Source organism: Saccopteryx leptura, chromosome 6 (genome assembly GCF_036850995.1).
Source record: "Saccopteryx leptura isolate mSacLep1 chromosome 6, mSacLep1_pri_phased_curated, whole genome shotgun sequence".
Classification (NCBI taxonomy): Eukaryota; Metazoa; Chordata; class Mammalia; order Chiroptera; family Emballonuridae; genus Saccopteryx; species Saccopteryx leptura.
In genome coordinates, this window is record NC_089508.1 from 53215092 (window position 1) to 53224061 (window position 8970).

An 8970-nucleotide genomic window follows, 5' to 3' on the forward strand; every position below is an offset into this window, starting at 1 on the left:
GGGTAATTAGAGAGCCCAAGGCAGTCACTTGTGCGTGGTGGTTCCATGGTGTAATGGTTAGCACTCTGGACTCTGAATCCAGCGATCCGAGTTCAAATCTCGGTGGAACCTGTGGCCTTTCATTTTCTTCCTGACCAGCATTTTTAATACTTTTATTTATTCATTAAGTAATTGTTAAGCAGCTATGGAATAGACAACCATGAACTAAGGAGGGAGGAAATTTCATAAAAATTTCACCTTTGCCTACAAAGGAGTCATAAATTTATCCTTTCAATCCTGTTTTCTGTCACCTGAGTATCTATCTCCTAAGCAGCCTCTTCACTTCTTTTTTTTTTTTTTTTTTTTAAAAACCTGGACTCTTTTTTCTCAAATCTTAATTGAAAAGTTTCCATGAAACTTGATTCCTTTTGCTAGAATTTTCAACCTCCAACTTTATTCGGGGCAGGTGCTTTTCACTCGCACTCCTTTTCTTCAAAGTTTCTCAAGCTATTTCCAAATGTCATTCCGAGAATTCTACCCACCGTCATCAAGATTAATCAAGAATGTCTTGAGCTGCATTTGTCATTCTCTAAGCTAGCCATTAACAACTGGTGTGTCTTGTCACACTGAAGTGCTGCAAGAATTTTTAAAGCATGCAATACCTGACTAGTAAGGTACACTGACCTCTTCTCCCTTAGTGTCAAATAAAAAACTGTCAGCGCACACAATAGCCGTGGGTGTGAATTCATCAAAATTACACTTTTTTTTTTAGTCAGGTCAGCAAATAATATATTTTTTGGTATGCTGCAGAATTTTAGTAATTAGTCGTGTGCCACGAGATGAAAGATGTTGAAAATTGCTTCTCTAAGCAATTTACGTAAAAATTTATCTAAAAATTCATTTACGTAATTTTTCAGTTAACACACAAAGCAAAGATGGCAAATTCCATTTTAGCAGAAATGTGAACACTAAGACAAGTGATTTGCCAAAGATCACATAGAAAGGCCTCTCTGTATTTAGAGAGTTGGTGTTCCAAAAACGCTTCTTCCATTTATTGCCACACCCCTTATCACCTATATGCAAATCCTCAATTTAGACTTTTGAGCAAGGGTGCCTCTAATAAGCAGAATGATGGCTCCCCAAAGATGTCCACTTCTCAGTCCCTGGGAACTGTGACTATGTAAGGTTGGTGGCAAATCAAAGGGGAATCAAAGTTGTGTATGGCCAGTAGCCACGGCCACCATCACAGCCTCCTGGCCCATGCAGGTTCGCATTTGATTTGGACAGATGGTAATGAAACAACAGAGCCAAGAACTGGTGAGCCATTAGCTTTAATCCTAGCTTGCACTGGGCAGGCAAGAAATACACACAGTGGGAAAACACTTCCCTTTCCATTCAGGGCTCCCAAAGCCACTAACTTATCTGAGTTTCCTAGAATCAAAGGTTTCTAGCTCACCAGCCTATTCACCTCTGTTCCCCATCTCCTTCACTCTGCAGAAACTCTGCACAAAATGGCTTCTCCTTCAGCACTCCACCATCTTGGCTGCTTCTCCTCTCCTCCACGTGGCTTTCTCTGCTCTCTTCTCTAACGCTAATCTCAGGAACCGAGAGAGAGCAAGCTCCTGATCTGCCCCATTTTATAGTGTAGAAATCAAAACCTTTAATTCAGTATACAAACAAGGAAGTCTCTGATACAAAGTCACTTAGGGTGGGAAAGGTCTAGTCTTAAAACTAAGCCCTTAGGCCAGGGGTCCCCAAACTATGGTCCACAGGCCGCAAGCGGCCCCCTGAGGCCATTTATCCGGCCCCTGCCACACTTCCGGAAGGGGCACCTCTTTCATTGGTGGTCAGTGGGAGGAGCATAGCTCCCATTGAAATACTGGTCAGTTTGTTGATTTAAATTTACTTGTTCTTTATTTTAAATAATGTATTTGTTCCCATTTTGTTTTTTTACTTTAAAATAAGATATGTGCAGTGTGCATAGGGATTTGTTCATAGTTTTTTGTATAGTCCAGCCCTCCAATGGTCTGAGGGGCAGTGAACTGGCCCCCTGTGTAAAAAGTTTGGGGACTCCTGTTTTAGGCTATAATGACCCTGCCTGCTTACAGCCTGTCCCCCACACCCAATGCAAACTATAAGCAAGCAAACATATATATCATATTTACAAATTTATTTGACCAACAAGTTGCAAGTCAACTTATTTTAAAATAAGATTATTTTTATTCTTTAAGTGGGCCTAATGTCACAAGTGTCCTTTAAATTGGAAAAGGAAGAGGAGATCAGGGTGATGTGTGAGAATGCCTTGAATTCCTTGTAAAAAATAATAAACAGAGCCACGTCAAAATGGAGTCAGAGCCTGACCCGTGGTGGCACAATTGGTAAAGCGTTGACCTGGAACGCTGCGGTAGCCAGTTCAAAACCCCGGGTTTTCCTAGTCAAGGCACATATGGGAGTTGATGCTTTCTGCTCCTCTCCCTTCCTCTCTCTCTCTCTGTGTTTCTCTCTCTAAAATGAATAAATAAAGTCTAAAAAACAAAACAAAACTTAAAAAACAAAAATGGAATCAGAGTTGCCATCCCGGTAGAACTATTTTGCACACCTTACTCCTCAAATCTTTGGGATGTTAAAACTGGACAAAATTAAAAAAAAAAAACTGGGCAAAATAACTTTTGGACCGCCTAAAGCAACATTATATTCCAAACAACTGTTTTCAAAGCTAACAGGAAAGCTAACATGAACACTGGGCTGAAAATTAAAGATATATTTTAGAATTACCATCACTGTATTAGTACTTCTGCACCTATAGATATTCCTTCCTTCTATTCAGGTAATTTCTCTAAATATCCCTTGCCTTCACCTTCTAATCAAAATTCTATTTGGATTTCTTCCTGAATCAGTCCTTCCCTAATAGCTATTCTTTTGATCTCAAAAAAAGGCTTATTGTCTCTCAGTATGGCCTTTTATTTTTAGGTTAACAACCTAGTTAAGAGAAGAAACAATGAGCCAAAATGTAGTCACTTTTGCTAAGCAAGTTGTCAAACCAAATCTTAATAACTAACCTAATTGCAGTTCCTGTCATTCCCAGGAGTTGAATTTTAAACCAGTCAGTCTGGAACAGGGGTTGGGAACCTATGGCTCACGAACCAGATGTGGCTCTTTTGATGGCTGCATCTGGCTTGCAGACAAATCTTTAATAAAAAAAATAATAACATTAAAAATATAAAACATTCTCATGTATTATAATCCATTCATTTCCTACCGCTCATGTTCATGGTTGCGGGTGGCTGGAGCCAATCACAGCTGTCCTCTGGGACAACACCAAATTTTTATCGAATAATGTGAACATACACGGGTCATTGTATGGCTGTCATGGAATTACATTTTAAAATATGTGGCGTTCATGGCTCTCTCAGCCAAAAAGTTTCCCAACCCCTGGTCTGGAAAATCCTGATGAGTACTAGGGAAGTAATCTGCATGCTAAAAACCCTGCCATTTCCTTCTCCCAAAAGAATGTTACCTGACCTAAAAATAATCCTTTTTTTTTTTTTTGTCCTTTCTTTTATTTATTATACACCTTCTGCCTATCAAAGTCTTTCATTTCAAACAACTCCTTAGAGCTCCCTTCTAGATGGGATGTTGCCTGATTCATGAATTGCTTAATAAAGCCAATTATATCTTCACATTTACTTGGTTGAATTTTGTTCAACAGCTTCAACCAACACTTTTGGCTTTTTTAAAAATTTTTTTTTATTCATTTTAGAGAGGAGAGAGAAAGGGAGAGAGAGAGACAGACAGAGAGAGACAGACAGAGAGAGACAGAGAGAGAAGGTGGGGAGGAGCTGGAAGCATCAACTCCCATATGTGCCTTGACCAGGCAAGCCCAGGGTTTCGAACCAGCGACCTCAGCATTTCCAGGTCAATGCAACACATTTGGCTTTGAAGATGGAAGAAAGGGGTCAGCTTCCTTCGAATGGGATTTTAGAAGATGGAAAAGGCAGGGAAATGGAACACCGCCCTTAATTTTAACTCAGTGAAAACCACATCACCAAGTTACTGGTAATTGTTACAGCAGCAATAGACAACTAATACAGTACCCTTTTCAGTGCTTTCTGCACAGTATAAAGCAATAGAAGGTTTATTTAAGACCTAGATACCACCTTATGCAGGAATGGACATTATCCACATTGGAAAAGAAACACAATATTATTCAAGCAGCCAAATACTTATAAAACCGAATACTTATAAAACACAGTCTCAGTGTTGGTGGCAAGAAAACAGCACCAGGTATTCGACTGGTGGAGTCAGACCAGACTTGGGTTCAGCGACCTCAGTACTTGAGTTCTGGCTAGGAAAGAATTCAAAGCCAAGACTCAAACTATAAGAGTTTATTTAGAAAGCCACAAAGGTAGAAAAAGTGATCAGTAGAAGAAATGGCTCAGGAAACAAACTGCAGAGACAAAAAAAAAAAGGCCCTTGAAGCTTAGGAGAGAAGGGTTGAGGGAAGAGGAGGGGAATGGGAAAAGCTCTAATGTGCTCCGGGGAGAGAGAGCATCCTGAGGAAAAAAGACGGTGGGGAAAGGTTTGGGTGTGCTCCCTAGAGAGAGCTGCACTAGAGCCCCTCAGTCTTTTGTCCCTGGGGTCTCTGGCTTGAAGGTATTTATCTGAATGTTTCAGGGGAGGATCCCAATAGAATATTCATCAACTTTCCTGGTGTGTCCTTTCAGGGTCACGGTGTCCACTGATTGGTCAGTGCCAGGGCAGGGTCATTAGTCAATGCAGCTAGTCCTGATGGTGGCCATGGCATTGCTTGTCTAGTTTTGCTGCTTTTCTGGATCTGGAACTGAAACATAATTGAAGCCTATATGTATTTGATGTGGGTCAGAACCCCGTTATCCTAGGGGCTTAATGCTTAAGCTGGGATATTCTCCAGCTCCATTGTTTGTTCCCCCTCTAAGGGGATCTAACCCACATGACTAGCAACATGCCAGGGGAGGAAAAGTCAGGGGAGGGTCCGAGCCACAGGGCCAGTCCAATGATATGCTAGGGGGAGGAAAGGTTACCCTTGGGTTGGGTTCTTGTTTTCCCAGTTTTGCCGGTTACTAGGCACCCAGGGCTTTTCACCCAGGTGACTTGTGTGACAAAAAAGGGGCCAGGAGCTGAACCTGACAAGACCAGGGAAAACCTGCATGGTGTCCTTACAGATCCTGGGACCTAAAGTAAACATACTGGATGGTCTGAAATGGATACTTTTTAGTTAAAAGTGGTTTATGGTGGAAAGTCATGTCCTAGGGAGTTATTCTCTATCTGAACAAGGTCAATGTTTGCTTTGAAGCCTGTCTGTTGCCTTTTTATGATTAAGTTTTTTAGAAGACTATTCATTTTTAGAGAGGAGAGAAAGAGAGAAGAGTGGGGAGGAGCAGGAAGCATCAACTCCCATATGTGCCTTGACCAGGCAAGCTCAGGGTTTTGAACCGGCGACCTCAGCATTCCAGGTCGACGCTTTATCCACTGCACCACCACAGGACAGGCTCATTGCCTTTTGCATCTACAATAATGTACCTGATAACATGTCTTTGAAATGTAGGGGTCATCTTTTTTCTGCCTCTTCAAGGCAGGCATCCCACCAGAGCAGAAACCAACAAACCTTTCTGTTATTATTATCATGTTAATTAACTTAACATGCCTCCCTTTATAAGAGCGGTTTTAGTGTACATACACATTTTCACTTTTATCCAATTCCAGAGATTTCCCCCGTTTTGCTTTCTCCCCTCTCCTCTCCCTAATCTATCACTAATCAATTTCATGTACCCCCCCCACCACGTCGTTCCCTTTGATTCTAATGTATAAAATAAGTGGTGAAACCGCCACTTTTCAGAGCACTTTTTCAATCTGTTGAGACTTTGCTTCTTGGCATTATCGACAGTTTGGCTCAAATATACTCACAGAAATTCTTAAAGGTTTAAAAGTTGTTTTATGTTGACAACTTTTGTACCTGGCCTATAGTCCTTACTCTGGCAATGTCTGTTTGAACTGTCTGCCTACCACTAGCACCACTCAGGTAGGTACAGGCGATGAGCCCCCCCAGGAAAGAAGAATATCAATAACTAGACAGTTCTGAGAGAATAAATAACGAGATTTCTGGTAATAAGTGCCACAGTTCAGAGGGGCAGAAAATGAGAAAGAACTCCCTGGAGGAGGAGGAACTAGCATTGACCTCTGACGGAAGAAAAAAGGAAGGAAACTCATTTTGGGAAATGAAGGAAATAAGATGATAAGAACATGTTAAGCAATGCCAGAAGAATAATTATGAACTGTTTCCCTTAAGTCAGGGGTCTCAAACTCAACTCAGCATGTGGGCCGCAGAGCAAGATCACAGCGGTACAGCGGGCCGCACTAGGTCTACAAAAGGCAACTGTTATGCAACACTTTTCTCACTGCAGTTGAAAACAAAAAAAATCAGTACAAAATTGTTCAGCGGGCCGCGAGTTTGAGACCCCTGCAAGTTATTGATTCTCAGTGTGTGTTTGGAGAAGGTCAATAGTTTTCCTCAAAAGAAAGATTTTTAAAAACTTGCATGGTCAAATAAATTGAGAACCTGAATAGTCAGGTTTTTTATTCTTCCCTCAAAGATCTCTGTTGTGGGTGTTGATAGTCCCATTTTATGCTGCTTTGTTTAATATATAGTGTTTCCTCTATTCCTCCTACCTCAATGCCCCACTCATATTTCAGGTTGGGACCTACTCCTAATTTAGAGCTCTCTTTCTCCCTTTTGCCAACTTCTATTATGAATCTACCTTTGCCATCCAGCTTAGTGTATCCCAAGGTTCTCTTTACCACACCACAGTCGCAGAGCTCCAGGGAAAAGCAACCTGGTCTCATCTCTTCAGGCAGAGGAGAACAGAAGCTCCATCTCCACACATGCTGCAGATGGCTTTTCCAGTCTACCTGAATCATTACCAGCTAGAAGCAGTGGTCATTGGGACTTGGACGTGAGCTGCAAAGTATAGAATTGTGACAATTCCAGTGCCATGCGGACTTTTCCTGGATGTGGACTTTTCCTGGACTCCTGATCCTTGTGACAACTCTTAACAGACTGAACTGGGGTTGGGTTGCATTTTTCAGGGATTTGGCATGGTGATGGTGCCAACTTGGACTTGGTGAACATGTTAAGGACACTACTCTTTTATGGATTCTTGCTGTATTGGCCAAGAGTTTGCTTAAAGGCTTTAATCACTGTAAAAAAAAAAAAAAAGAAAAAAGAAAAGAAGGCCCTGGCTGGTTGGCTCAGCGGTAGAGTGTCGGCCTGGCGCGCGGGGGACCCGGGTTTGATTCCCGGCCAGGGCACATAGGAAAAGCGCCCATTTGCTTCTCCACCCCCGCCCCCCCCTCCTTTCTCTCTGTCTCTCTCTTCCACTCCCGTAGCCAAGGCTCCATTGGAGCAAAGATGGCCCGGGCGCTGGGGATGGCTCCTTGGCCTCTGCCCCAGGCGCTAGAGTGGCTCTGGTTGCGGCAGAGCGGCACCCCGGAGGGGCAGAGCATCGCCCCCTGGTGGGCAGAGTGTTGCCCCTGGTGGGCGTGCCAGGTGGATCCCGGTCAGGCGCATGCGGGAGTCTGTCTGACTGTCTCTCCCCGTTTCCAGCTTCAGAAAAAAAAAAAATAATAGAAGACTGGATAAAGAAGATGTGGCACATATACACCATGGTATACTATTCAGCCATAAGAAATGATGACATCGGATCAATTACAACAAAATGGTGGGATCTTGATAACATTATACGGAGTGAAATAAGTAAATCAGAAAAAACAAGAACTGCAGGATTCCACACATTGGTGGGACATAAAGACGAGACTAAGAGACATGGACAAGAGTGTGGTGGTTACGGAGGGGGGCGGGGGGAGTGAAGGAGGGAGAGGGGGAGGGGAAGAGGGAGGGGCACAAAGAAAACTAGATAGAAGGTGATGGAGGACAGTCTGACCTTGGGTGATGGGTATGCAACATGGTTGAATGACAAGATAACCTGGACATGTTTTCTTTGAATATATGTACCCTGATTTATTGATGTCACCCCATTAATATTAATAAAAATTTATTTATAAATAAATAAATAAATTGAGAACTTATACACTGTCTCCCCCAATTACCTTAGAAATTCCCTTATGTGGATGAAAAAGGGGGCACATAATAATCCTGACAAGCTCGAGGGAGGCCTGCATGGTGACCCTTACAAACTCAGAGACCTAAAGTGACTAACTACATAGGATGGTCTGAAATTAAAACTTCCTAACTAAAGACAAGTCATGGTGGGTAGTCGTGTCCTAGGCTGGTATCTTTCTTGACAAAGGTCAATCTTTACTGAGCCTATGTGCTGTCTTTTAGCATCTATGACAGTGGTTCTCAAAGTGTGCGCCCTAGAAGATTTCCAGGTGCGTCCTATAGTATTTCAGAGAAATATGTGTCTGTTGGGGACCAAAAAACCAACAGGGTTTTTGGAGTCTAGATTTTTAGGGGACAAAGGTGTGGGGAATTGGCTGTAAACTGACAGTCTGCCCAACCACCCACCTCACTTGCCTGATTAGATTGCAAAAGGCTGTTAAACTGTGGTGCAGAATTGTTTACACTACCCCCCATGTTCCCCAGAAAAACTAGAGGCAAGTTTGTTTGGTGTAAAGTTAAGATGAAATGTATGGTGGGGGTTTTGGATTGATGATTAAACATAAGGAATTGTCTCTTGAAGCCTTTTGGATCCCTATAAAAGAAGAATATGTGGCAATATCTAAAAAAGCTTTGAACATTTTACTACAATTTTCAACATCCTATTTATGTGACTTAGGATTTTCTACCCTCAACACAATTAAGAGTAAAAATAGAGGAATTCTTCAATGTATTGATGAGGAAATGAGTTTGCCTTTCAAATAAATGCCCAAACATTAAAGAAATCGCTAGGACACATCAGGCTCATGTTTCTCATAAACACAAGAATGAAAAAACTT

At 42.1% G+C, this 8970-nt stretch overlaps 1 non-coding gene across 1 annotated transcript; it reads left to right on the top strand.

The window, feature by feature from the left end:
• Window positions 1-39: 39 nt before the first annotated feature.
• Window positions 40-111, top strand: TRNAQ-CUG (transfer RNA glutamine (anticodon CUG)). Its single transcript has one exon. It is a non-coding gene; the product is annotated as a tRNA-Gln (tRNA).
• Window positions 112-8970: the final 8859 nt, after the last annotated feature.